Source organism: Euprymna scolopes, chromosome 3, assembly GCF_053919585.1.
Source record: "Euprymna scolopes isolate OS-2025 chromosome 3, ASM5391958v1, whole genome shotgun sequence".
Classification (NCBI taxonomy): domain Eukaryota; kingdom Metazoa; phylum Mollusca; class Cephalopoda; order Sepiida; family Sepiolidae; genus Euprymna; species Euprymna scolopes.
In genome coordinates, this window is record NC_136484.1 from 93,866,931 (window position 1) to 93,881,111 (window position 14,181).

The 14,181-nt window shown below is 33.9% G+C and overlaps 1 protein-coding gene across 4 annotated transcripts in view; it reads left to right on the plus strand.

The window, feature by feature from the left end:
* Window positions 1–14,181, plus strand: part of LOC145257625 (uncharacterized) — a 65,902-nt gene that overhangs the window by 37,197 nt on the left and 14,524 nt on the right. The gene's annotated exons all lie outside the window — the stretch shown is intronic.

Below are 14,181 nucleotides of genomic sequence, written 5' to 3' on the forward strand. Positions count from 1 at the left end.
GCCCGAGTGTTTGGAGGTGTGTGTTGAGCAAAAAAAAAAAAAGTGGTACTAGGCAGGAAGGTTCGATCCTGTACCGCGAAGGCAGAAAAGAAAGTGAAAGAAAATCTGACGTCTTAGCCGATGTCTCCATGATGTGACTGGAAGTCAGAAGTGTTGAAATTAACCGAAGTCGATGACTTGCTAAAATGTCGGCGAAAAAAAAATCAACCCCTCCTTGTACAAAACGGCCGTGTTTAGGGTAAAGGAATAATATTTTTATCCAATTTTTCGATATTTGTCGTCCGAAGGGTCGATCTTCAAAACAATACCGATCTCCTGAAAATCGTCGCCTGTCGAAAGTTTTTGCGAAATATAAATACAACATACATTTATATGTACATACATACATTTAAATAGATTACATTGCTAACTAAGAATTATAGAATGTAATAAAACTGTCCATCTCTATTTTTATACTATTTATATAAAAGGAACTTTTCGTTCCCTGTAGACTCAGAAACGGCTGAATCAAATATTTTAAAACAGTTTTATTTCACACAAAGGTACTTGATGTATTTGGGAGTCTTGCATAGATTTTGTATGGGAATACATTAGATAAGTATAGAAAAACGAAAAAAATCCAGTTAAAGAAGGAAGTCTGATTTTGATCACAGTTAACGCTTATATACAACCTAACATCTCAAGTGCATTTAAGAAATTTTATCACTACACAAGCAGAAAGGCCCAGCTTATAAAATCAACTGTAGATTTTTTATTAGATAGTGAAGGATTCAAAATGAATGCTTCTTTTTTAGAGCACAACTGAACCATGATACTTGACTTTTGCATTTTAAACTTTAAGTGAAATATGATTTCATAAAAGCAACAGTAGATTCTCTACAGTGCAATTACTGACTGAAGCTTTCTCCCAGTACACTGCGAGGGTGTGTCCCCCACAATCGATTTGATGAAAAAAATAAGCGGTTTCACTGATTATTTGGGGGGGGGGTAAGGGTTAATGGGCTTTTACATTAGTTATGGGATTATAACGTAGTAATCATAAGTATTGGAGATTTTGTAAATTGGATTTCTTAGAGGGACGGTTCATCAAGAACTTGTTTACGTTGGACTTGAGCACAATTAAAAATTGTAGTCAGCTGGAAAGCAGGCAAACGGAAGAGAGTTCTACAGGCATGCTGTTCTAAGAAAGAACCTTTGTTCATGGAATCTACGATTAGGTTTAGGTACAGATAAAGAGTGTGGGAAATTATTGATAGTGGTTTTGGCTAGACGAGTGTTTTTCATGAAAGTTTGGCGAGGGGGGGGGATGCATAGATTGCAGTTCAACAGGTGGAACATTTGTTGATCCGCATTAAATCCCGCATACAGTCGGGTATCCCTGTTGGAATATAAATGGAACAAGAAAATATTATTAAAAAATAGTGTAGATGCGATCAGCTTATGTGCAACCGAAAGTGTTCAATGCCCCTCGCAGAGCAGTTTATTAAAGACGTACAAATCAATGTGAACACAAAAAATTTTTGACTGGCATTACATACTTTTTTTTAATGATTTTATAAAATTCTACAAAAAAAAAATCAAGCTAGTTTTAACTGGTTCTAATTACTCTGATAAAATGAATACAAAATTTGTGCTGACATGCGATGTTATAAACGGAAAATTTCACTGTGTTGGGAATGTTCCAGGGCAAGTGGTGCAGCTGTTGCTTCACGTGGGTATGTGTAGCTTTTTCTGTGCCACGTGTGTTAAACGACCTTGCCAACTGTGAGTGATGCTTGCTCGGCCCACATAGGTTGGCACTGTTTTGTTATCAGTTGTCATAGCAACAACTGTATTTCTCTGTGTGTCGGTGTCAATTATAAGATATTGTTAAAAATGTCAGGATAGAATCAAAGTATTGTCCCCTAGAGTAAATGTGGTATTGTGGTAACTGCAATGATTCTAGCTGAGAGTAAAATAGACAAATAGTACGACCTCTATTTTTCCAGCACTTCTGGTGGCCTTGTGCTTTATTTAAAAAAATGTTTGTATAATAAATAATGAATTTCAATTGCAGTATCTGTTTTTTAAATAAAAACTTCATAGTGACTGAAATTTGAGGAATATTTATTGTTTTTGTGAAATTTATCAAATCTCCTTCTTCTCCCCCCCCCCTGCCTTGCACAACTAAATAAACTTGAATTACGTTTTGTAATTGTCTCACTCACAAGAATTTTTAATGCCATTTCCCTGAATGTTATGGTTCTGCATGGTTATAATTTAAAAAATTTTCTTTTCCTCTTCTTTTTAACTTTTCTTTTTTCCTCTTCTTTTTAACTTTTCTTTTTTCCTTTCTTTCTAACTTTTCTTTTTCCTTTCTTTTCTTTTTCCTTTCTTTTCTTTTTCCTTTCTTTTCTTTTTCCTTTCTTTTCTTTTTCCTTTCTTTTCTTTTTCCTTTCTTTTCTTTTTCCTTTCTTTTCCTTTTCCTTTCTTTTCCTTTATTTTCCCTTTTTCTTTATTTTCCCTTTTTCTTTATTTTCCCTTTTTCTTTATTTTCCCTTTTTCTTTATTTTCCCTTTTTCTTTATTTTCCCTTTTTCTTTATTTTCCCTTTTTCTTTATTTTCCCTTTTTCTTTATTTTCCCTTTCCTTTCTTTTCCCTTTCCTTTCTTTTCCCTTTCCTTTCTTTTCCCTTTCCTTTCTTTTCCCTTTCCTTTCTTTTCTTTTCCTTTCCCTTTCCTTTCTTTTCTTTTTCCTTTCTTTTCTTTTTCCTTTCTTTTCTTTTTCCTTTCTTTTCTTTTCCCTTTCTTTTCTTTTCCCTTTAATCTCTGTTGTTTCCCCTTTATTCTTTTACCTTTTCTTTTTCTCCTCTTTATTTCTTTGCTTTATTTTGACCTAGTTTATTTTCTCAGCAATTACCTCACAACCTACTGACATATATCATATACAAATGCATAGTACAAACGCCCTCATCTTGCAGAAATAGAAACACATGATATTCAATTTTCTTATCGGTACTTTTTATATCATACATACACAGACACACGAAAAATTTTTTAGTCGTTCAATTTTAGCCTACTTTATAACATACATTTATTTATCAGATTGGTACTTATGCACTTGTGTTACCGTGCTGAAATAATGTTATTTTGAAAGCCATTCTTAACATGGTGAGAGGGGTGTTTTGTAACTATTCTGTACTTCCACCTAACAATGTATCAAGGAAAATATATCGTGCAACTTGAATTTAACTTTAAAATAAAGACATTTTCGACTGAAGCAATTTTTGATTTTGTTTTCAGAGTTACTCTCCACATAATAAACAAACTTGTTGCTAACTTTCTCTTCGTAGGGAGGCAACTAAAAACGAACTTGTTCAGATGAAAAAGATTTAGTTTAATAATGTCTTTAGTAAACTTATTATTAACGTCGATTTTTTTTTTTTTAATTTTCTTTTCACATTACCATAAAGAATGTTCTGAAAATACTCTGAAAATTTTCATATATCAAAAATGAAACTAATCTTTAATAGATTATTTTCTCTCTGTAAAATATTTTCTCATTCGGCAAATATGTTGACAGAACAAGAGAATTTTCCATCCGTGGATTAAATAAAAGGTTTCGATCGAAATTTTGTACAGATTCCAAGGTTTTACAAGATACACCTCAAGAAGATCGGATGTTACATCGACCGAAACATTGTGCAAATGACACTCCAAACGAGAATAGTCCAAATAATAAAAGGCCAAAAGCCATCTTCTATAATATAAAAATCACTTGTCTGTTTAAAAGTATGTTTGTATATCTGCCTAAAACTTTCGACTGAGGCAACGGATTTTCACGAGATTGATATTATTTTGAGGGTCGACCCTTCGGACGACAAATATCGAAAAATTGTCCAAAAACATTAATTCCTTCACCTTCAACTAGGCACTTTTCTACAGGGAGGGGTCGCTTTTTCGCCGATATTTTCAAGTCATCCCCTCTTTTTCGATTATCTAACCTTAATTTAAACCTATATCACTTTCGGTTTAGCAAGGGACGCAACAGCAAACACGTCACGTTTTTTTTCTTTCTTTTTCGCGTTCTTTTCCTCGTTTGTGGTACGGTTTGAGATGCCTGCCTACTACCACTTATTTTTTTTTAAATTTCTTTAGTTTTTGTTTTTTTTGTGCTCAGCACACACCTTCAAACACCCGAGCAACGCCGGGCAGCCAGGCTAGTTTTAGGATAAGGGCTAGTAAGACTAGTTGGACAGCTGAATAATAAATACAATGAAAAAACTGAAAAATTCCTCTTCGTGTCGATCGCGATGAAGCTAAATCCTCAAACAGTATTTTATTTTTTCCTTTTAAAAGAAACACACATGCATAGACCCAACACGTTGTAGGCTCAATCGCAAGAGAGACACAGAATAGGAAAGAACTTCAACTCGCTTCTTTTTTTGTGTGTTATAAGGACATGTATTTCCAGGTACTTTGCCCTATAAAACGTGACTGTGCTCCATCTCTTTGAATTCTGTTCTTCTCTGGGGTGATCGCCTTCTTTAACGTGCTCTCCTTTTTATCGTTTTTTTTTTTTTTTTTTTATTTTTTTTTACCATTTTGCACACAGCTCGGTATTTGCATTCGTGCTCTTTTACAAATGTTTGTCATTTTCGATATCATTTGCAACTTACGCTGATGACACCTTTGCAAGCGCCAATCTTAACTTTTGGCTGATCCTTTGAATTAAATATTTCCCCAAAACTTTCTCCTTAGGAGAAAGCCAGAGTGAATGTTGCAGCGGGTACCAAGATGTTGGCTGAAGTGTATCGCGTCCTATGGCACCATCATTCGATGGTGGTGCTTGTGGACGAGAAAAGTGGGGTAGAGTGTTTTTTGTTTTGTTTTGTTTTTGTTTTTCTGCCTAAATTTAGTAACGTAGACTCACGCATACACCCACCGAATTGTATAACTAAGTACATATGTTGGGTTTAATTGCCTGAACAATCTAAACTCTGTTTGTGTCTCCAGGGTAAAACCAACTTTTTAAGTCAAAGATTGATTACTCTTTCAGCTTGAAGGGAAGTTTTTTCCCCTCCCTTTTCTAACTCTGTAAATGTATGTTCTAAAGAAATGAGTAGCGAATAAACGAAAAGAAAAAAAAAAGTGATAGGTACGTAAAAGTTTGTCAGCACTGGATTTTATTGACTTTGTAAGTTGTCCGGCTCTCCAAGGTCACGTGGTCCAGCCGGCTGACAGAATGATGAACGTGCTTTTTTTTTTTTTTTTTTTTTTTTTTTTTCCCCTCCCCATTATTGGAAATCAAATTTGAATATTAAATTATCAAGTCATGAAGTACTTGCTGATTTTGTCAACGCATTATCGCTCTGCAAGCTTATCTATATAAATAAAATAGATGCGTGTGTGTCTGTGTGAAAATATTACCTTCGTTGGTTAAATAAAGCCTTTCGTTCTAGAGATTTCCGAATTTGATAAGACTCTCCTGAAATGTTGGAATAATAATATCTAAGATGAGAAAATTAGTCCAAATAATGCTTATTATCAATCCTCATCTAAAAACAAATGCGAAACCTCTTTATGCCACTTCTATACAAACAAAACAGCATATATATATATATATATATATATATATATATATACTAGCATTTCAGCCCGGCGTTGCCCGGGTGTTTGGAAGTGTATGTTGAGCAAAAAAAAGGTCAATTTTTTTAACTTTGGCCCCTATTATGACTCCTTAACATTTGTTTTGGGCTCAAGTAAGATTATTAAGTTAGATCCAGGTCCAAGGAACCTATATCTTAAATTTCAAGTGCTTAGACCCAAAATAGGCGGAGGAGTTTGGTAGAGTTCTCACAGGTCAAATCGTTGAACTTTGACCGCTTAAAAGCCAAATTTCTGGCCAAAAACGGATTAAAAAGATTTCCCCAAATCTCAGTACCCTGTATATCAAATTTCGAGTCTATAGACCGAAAATTGACAGTTATTGCGTAGGAAAATGTACACAGACACGTTCACTTTATAAATAAATTATTTAATTGGAATTCATTGTTGAGATGAGTATTATTTTTATTAATTTATTTATTGCGGACTGTTATCCTCATCTTTATTGGTTGTTGTTTAACAACGTTTTGGCCAACTTTTCGGGGTCTATGGCACATTGGATAGACGTTAAATCTCTACAATTCCAGGTGAGAATTGTCTGCAGATAGCGGTTTCAATCCTACTCAAAGCCGGCCAGAGGCTTATTTTGCCAAAACGTGATGAGACAACAACTATGGATGGCAATAATTGCTGAAAATGAAGTCAGGAGATTCGGAGTTCCTATCCCATCGTGGTTATCACCTAACAAAGGCCAGAGGAATAGTTGACGGAGACGTCGTGAAACAACAACTAAGAAGGCTGAGGATAATAGTCCGCAATAAATAAATTAATAAAAACAGTAGATGTATGCACCTATGTGTGCGTGTCTGTGTGAAAATATTTAACTGCTAAACTCTCAAACTATTGATCACATAACACTGAAATTAACAGGAAATAGGCATCATACACCAAGGATGGTTTATAAGGAGTAAAATCTTTGTTTGGATGGATAATCAATGCATACAGAAATATGCTGGAAAATTGAAAAGCAAAACATTCATTTAAACTTGCCGACACATTTCTATTACGTGATCATGCTCCTTCTCTTCTAGGTCCTCTCAAACGTCTCTAATGTGATCGGCTTTTCTAAATTAGATTTTAGAATTCAATTGGTTTAAACTTCAAAATCCAGAAATATTTTTTTTAATAATTAAAATTGAGATATTGTAACAGCTCCTACAGTAAAATTGAAAGTGTGTGTGTGTGTGTGTGTGTATATCGCTTTGAAAATAATATACAAAAAAACCCTAGGGGCCCCTTTCACCAATAAACTCATCAGGAGTTAATCGTTGATGTATCACAAGATACAAAAGAACAAATTAAATTAATTTAGTCCTGCATAAATTTCGAAACCATTGTTAAAATCGAATAAACCGGACAAAGGTGCTGGTGTCATCCTGAATCCTGTAGATTATGTCCAGAAAATGTTAATTATTTTGAATGACGTAGATAAGTTTGTTCGCATTAGCCCTGCTGAAACATGCGACAACACTTATAAGAATGTAATTAAGAACCGGAAGCACCTTTTATACTTTTATAAAAAAATATACTTTTCCTAAGAGATCTATAATAAAATAAGTATTTCTGGTTCATTAAGACCTAGACTTTATGACCTTCCTAAAATAGGTTGTCTGATCTGCCCGACACACCCTAATCCGGGGGGGGGGGGGGCTATTGACGATTATAGAACCAGTTCATGCTCTATACAGTATATATTGTATTACCATTTCATTCAGGTTGGCTTAATATTTACACAAGTTGCAACCTAGTTCTGCAAACAACTTCATGTGTTCAATTGACGTTTCCAGCCTATTTACCAATGTCCCACTACAGAAGACCATTGGTATTTTGTGCCAACTCACTTTATAATAGCAATGTAACTCCCTCACTTTTCACTAAGAATATATCTGTTCTGTTGAAAGTGATTGGAATTCAGCTTTGATAACGTTATATACAGTCAGATCGACAGGGTTCAGATGGGTAGCCCCCTACATGTATTAGCGGATATTTTTGTAGGATTACATGAGTTGACACTGTTTAGTAATATATTGAAGCCCACAATATAGTTTAGATACGTCGATGACACTTTTGCAGCCTTTGCTTCTGAGAGCGAAGCAAAACATTTTCTCCGATAATCTTAATTCTCTCCACACAGCATTATCATTCACTGTGGAGAAAGAGGATGAAGGTTGCTTACCTTTTGTAGATGTTTTGGTAGAACGTAGTAAGAATTCTTTTCTTACTACAATTTATCGCAAATAGACATACCGGCTTTTATATGGATTAGCGTTCATCTGTGTCTACCTCTAGAAAAATGGGGCTTATTAAGACATTAGTATATCGAGCCATAAGAATTTTTTCTTCCAACAATCTTGAACATGAATTGAATATTGTCAAAGACATTTACATTCATAATGGTTATCCAGAGAATTGGATAAATTATTAATAATCAAGTCGAAAAATACAATTTTCGTATAGCCCTGGGTCTGTCCAAGTGTCCTGTTTATTTAAAACTATCTTGGATCGGAGTTGCTGGGCAGTGTTTGGGCAAACGTATTATTAAGTCCGTTAGAAATTGTTTCTCGTCTGTCGTACTACATTTGGTTTTTGGTGTAAGATCTGTATTATTCCCCCAAGTCACTAAAGACGGTTTGCTGCACATCACGCGAAGTAATGTTATTTATGAATGTAATTGCCAGTGTGCTGCTGGCCATGTGGGTCGAATCTCTCTGAATTTGCATACACGCATCAATCAATATATACCGGAAGAAATTAGACTAGGCAAGCCATGTCGTTGTTGTCCCTCTTCTGCTTTGGAATCTGCCATTGGCTGACATCTAATTGGAAATCCAGCTTGTACCAATGCCTATAAAATAGATTGTTTCAGAATATTGCATTGGGCTGACTCTAAAAATCATTTAAAGATTTTGGAGTCAGTCTCAATTAGTATAGTTATTATTTCATGCCAACCGTCGCTTTGCTGACGGAAAGAATTTGTCAAATCATTAGACTTGCTTGGAAATATATTTTAATCATTCTTATACCCTCCATCTCAATTGCACATATATTTTATATTGTTGTATATATATTTTATATTGTTGTATATATATTTTATATTGTTGTATATATATTTTATATTGTTGTATATATATATTTCACATGAATTCCTATTCGTCCTCTTCTTTTTTTTTACTCGTATATCTCTGAGTATTTGCTCTTACGTGACAATTTGATTTGTGTTTCGTATCTTTGGATACACCAATGATATACCTGATGCGTTTGTTGGCGAAATGGGGCCATGGTGTTTGTTCGTATATTTTCAAAGTGCTGTATAGTTTTTGTACCGAGAAAATGTTAGATATATTTCCCCAAAACCCCTGGTCTTGATAGAGAGGAGACTAAAACTTGTTGCTATGGTTTCAGATGATCTGAAATAACAGCAAGGGGAGACTTGATTCCAAATATTTCTCACATGTGGTATCTCTCCTCTTTTGGAAATAGGGTACAATTATGAATATCTCCAGTATCAAATAATCCTTATACACCGTGAAATTTATTTTATGTATGAAAACCAAAAAGGGGAGATATAACATGAGAAATATTTGGAATCAAGTCTCCCCTTGCTGTTATTTCAGATCATTTGAAACTATAGGAGAAAGTTTTGGTCTCCCCTCCATCAAAGTCAGATTGAATATTTAAATGCTTATATCTTTGGATCTATGGGACGAAACTACATGAAAATCTGCAGGCTTTTTGAAGATTATAATACTATTCTATGGTTAAAATTTTATAACAATTAGTGAAAAAGCACCTATATTTTCAAATCAATAAAATATACAAACCTTCGCCTACATTTGCGCGTGTGTGTGTGTATATATATATATATATATATATATAGTGTCCTGCAGGCCAGCTTCAGTTTTGTAGCTTCGGTTGTTTCCCCTGTGGCCTTGCCAGGCCAGTAATACATGAATACTATGAAAAACTTTTCGTGTCTTTTTTCTTTTCCGCAGAACATAAATTTATCTCTGGTGAATTGCTTGAATGGCCATCATTCAACGAAACACGTGTAATGAAATTTAATGATTTACATGGTTGATACACTGAACATGCTAATGTTTTCGTTAAAATCAGAAGTCCTGATCAGGCGACTTAATAATAAGGTTGCTTTCCACAGGTTTTAACCGACCTTTTGTGGGAATCATTAGCATGTCCAGTGTCGTGACAATGTAAATTTGTTTTTATTAATAAAAATATATCTCGCTTTTCTTTTAAATAACCTCGGTAAATTCATTAGTTATCACTACGTCTATGACAACAGAATATTCTTATTGTTTTGACTCTCGAGTATATATCCGACTCAGTTAGACCCAGTTAATCAATCTAGAACCACATCAGCACATCACTCTATATAAAAGCATATAAGATATACACGAATACACACTCGAGAGTCAAAAACAATGAAAAGAATATGCTGTTGTCCTAACCCTAGTTATTACTCTTGAATACCTTTTAACTTGGTGTGTGCACCACACTGCACCACACCGGCAACAATTTTTTGTGAAGAGAGGGTTGGATTTGAGATTTTTCAATAGTTGATATATAATACATATTTGTTTGGTTTCGAAATATTTTCTTTCAAATTCAGCATCCCGTAGAAACAAACAAAAAAAAAAATATGAAACCATTTCTAAGAACGCATTTACCGAAAAAAAAAAAAAAAAGCCTGTAATTGAAACTGTTGTTGTGGTGGTCGTCGTTATGTAAAGGCGTCCATGTGTTATGTCGTCAGTTCCTCTCCCTCTCTCCGCGCACGTGGCCGCGATGCATTCGACAGAAGATACTGCCCCCCACCACCACCACCACCAATCTTGAAAGCGAAAACATACGGATGATGGGAGGAGAGAGTGCGAGTTCTGCGAGACAAAATGTTTACACCCACCCACACAAATCTGAGAGAGGAGCTACTGACTGACTGACTTAATCCGCCCAACCCTTTTTGTCTCCTACCCATGGCCACTAAATAGGCGAGAGGCAAAACAACGCATCATCCACGTGGGTTTAAAAAAAAAAAAAAAGCCTTGGCCCACTCGTACACACTTGAGTGTAACGGTTTCTTATTCCTCATCGCTAGCTTCGCATCTCGTGGTGACACGACTGTGAATTATTTATTACTAGCCTAGGTACCTGGCGTTGCTTGGGTGTTTGAAGGTGTGTGTTGAGCAAAATAAATAAATAAATAATAAAAAATAATGATAAAAGTAGTAGTAGGAGGAAGGCAGGCAGGCAGGCTCGAACCTGTACCGCAAAGGAGGAAAAGAACGTGAAAAAAAAACGTTACGTCTTTGCCCTTGTGTCCATCGCCAAACCGGAAGTGGCGAAGGTTTAAATTAAGGCTAGGCAATTGAAAAGAGGGGATAACTTCCGAGAATATCGGCGAAAAAAGCGACCCCTCCTTGTAGAAAAGTACCCAGTTGAAGGTAAAGGAATTAATGTTTTTAGCCAATTTTTCGATATTTTTCCTCCGAAGGGTCGAGCTTCGAAAACGATACCGATCTCGTGAAAATCCATCGCCTCTGTCGAAAGTTTTAGGCAGACATACTAACATTTAAACAAACAGATGAGATTTTAAAAAAATCTTATATAAAAGAAATAACGTTTAAATCCGAAACTAAATCAACCAGAATGCACTTCGATTTCATCGTAAACAAATCGGCCATTTTAATCCCTTGATAATAAGTTAAAAAAAAAAATGAAATTCCTACCACGATCTATGAAAGGAATGGGTATCTTTTAAACTAACGCATTTCAGATGAAATCATTATTGTGAACTTACGTGTTATGTCGAAATTAGTACCAGTTCCAAAATGGACGAAAAATAATCCAGTACAGAAAATAATTACAGGTAAAAATAAAATTTAACGAATTAAGTTTTGCCATATGTTTAGAAGAGTTGTGCGACCAATTCTGTTTGACAAACAAAGGAGATAACTCTTGACATAAAGTTTGCCATTTCTAAACAAGTCTCTGGACGTAACTGTAGGTTTGGCGCTTCTATACTATCAGAACGAAATTTCGGAAATCGTAAAACTTAATTCCACATGAAAGCAATAGTATCTACGTATTCCTTGTATTTTTAAGATGATTATATCCAAAAATTACGAAAAGCGATAAGATAGAAAAATTACTTATTAAAGAAAATAGAAGTTGAAGAAAACGATCGTAGTTGCTTATGTAAGACACGGGAGAGTTCAAAAAGGAGGTAATTTTCCGTTTCGTTTTAAACAAGATGGCCGCAATTTTTCGCCTGACACAATTTAAGCTTTTTTTTAATATATATATATATATATATATATATAGATTAATATTCAGGTAATTTCGATGCATAATTTGGTAGCTAACATTGTGATTTATTAGAATTGACAACAAAAATCAGTAGAAACCATTTCTTTTTTATCTAAAATCTATTTATCGACTACAAAATTTCGTTCTGATAGTGTACAAGTGCCATAGTTTATTTATTTTCTTTTTCTTTTTTTTTTTTAATACTTTTTCGTAATTTTTTTAATTTTTACTAATTTGTAAATGGCCCGTAAGTACGTTAATGTTTTCACATGAAATGCGTTGCTTTCAGCAGTCTTATAGTGTGCGGCATAATCACGTTAACACACCGGTTCCCGCTATCTCATCGAAGTTAAACAACGTTGAACCTGGTCAGTACTAAATGGGTGACTATTTGAGACTTCCAGGTACTGTGTGCTCTCTGCTTATCTCGGCTTTGTTTCCAGTCGTCTTGCACTTCTTTGTGCCACTGGACTCAAACAGTGCTGATTCAGGAGAGGTGTGGTTAAGGATTGCGCAACTCTTGTCTCAAAATTATTCGCGCAGACTGAACAGAGGCATCGAATACAACATTCGGACCTTTGTGAGTAAAAAAAAAAAAAAAAAAAAAAAAAAAAGATAATACGCAAACCTTTGGTAAAAAAATCTTACCCACCCTCTCTAATCTTGACTTACCAATAAATTTATATTTTTTAATTAAAAAACAATTTTTGAAGATTTATTTATTTTTTATTTATTTTTTTTTTTAAACTCACAATACTAGAAAAATAAATCTTCAAAAATTGTTTTTTAATTAAAAAATATATAAATTTATTGGTAAGTCAAGATTAGAGACGATGAGTAAGATTTTTTTCAAAAAGGTTTTCAACTTTAACTAAATTAGAACTAGTTTTGGGATTTTCCTTTTCTTCAAGACAAATGTTAGTTTGCTTTTTATTTATTTCTAGTGACTTTTTTCTGTCAGAGTCGTTTTGTAATTAAAAAAAACAAAAAAAAAACTAGAAAAATGAAAAGCAACAATTTCCAGACAATACAACAATGTAAATATACTCGTTAAAAAATCTATTGTAAATCCTTGCTGTATTAGAATTACTTGTCACCGTATTTTACCAGTTTATTCGGCCCTCTATTTGGTTTCATAATCACGGTTTTGATATTTAAAAATAAAAATAAAAATAGTCTCACTAATGACCCATATCGTTGTATTTGTATTCAGATTAGTGTTGGAAAATGATAGATCGAGAAGGAGGGCTATCTGTACAGGGCATGATCTTGAAGGTCATGGTATTTCCATAGGTTTTGTATGGTTTCGCCGTTCGTTTTAAAATTAAGATTTTCTGTGTTATCCGTATTATTATTATTTTTTTTTATTTATTTAAAAAAAAAAAAAAAAAAAAGTATTTCTTGCATAGTTTTGTGTGAGAGCCAATTCACCTCCGTCTTTCCCTGTCCTTCATGACTTTGAATTTTAAAAACAGAAGCGATCGCTTGATTTATAAAGGGTTTCATTTTTAATATGTTTTTGTGATTCTATAATATAATAATGAACAAATATTGAATTTCTAATAAAACAAATGATACTTAAGTAATTGCCATGTGGCAAATAGTAACATATCCAAAAATTGCAAAAAAAAGGTAGAAAAATAATTATTCATGAAAAAAAAAAAACGTTAGTAAAATGTATTGATTTGGATTCAAAATCTACTGATTAGAATTGAAGAGTTAACAGGGGAAGTAATTAAGAAAAAACTTATAACTAATAGCTATCACCAGGCGCATTAGAATTTAATCTTATACCGATCTGTAGGCTTTTCAAGAGTGGTAACTGATTGACGTCAATAAACTGGCACTAGAAATCCAAACAATCATTTTTTTTCTAATGTACCAAAATTTAATTTTGAAAAAAAAAAAAAAAATCCATTAAAAGAACACAGGTTAGTAAAAAATTGAATTTTAATGTCTTTGGTAAAAGTTATTTGGCATATTTTTTTCTTGATTTCTCAACTGTTACCCCTCCTTTCTCTCTCTTTAAAAAATAAGGATGTACTTCAAACATTTATACACCCACCCTCTTAAAGTATCTAAAGAGTGAAAAGGGGGGGGGTAGAGCTACAATTTTACCAATATGTCTATAAGATATCCAAAATTAAATAATTTGAGAGAGGAGAAACGCATATTCTTATACTGTATTACTTATATTTAGGAATCCTCGTGTC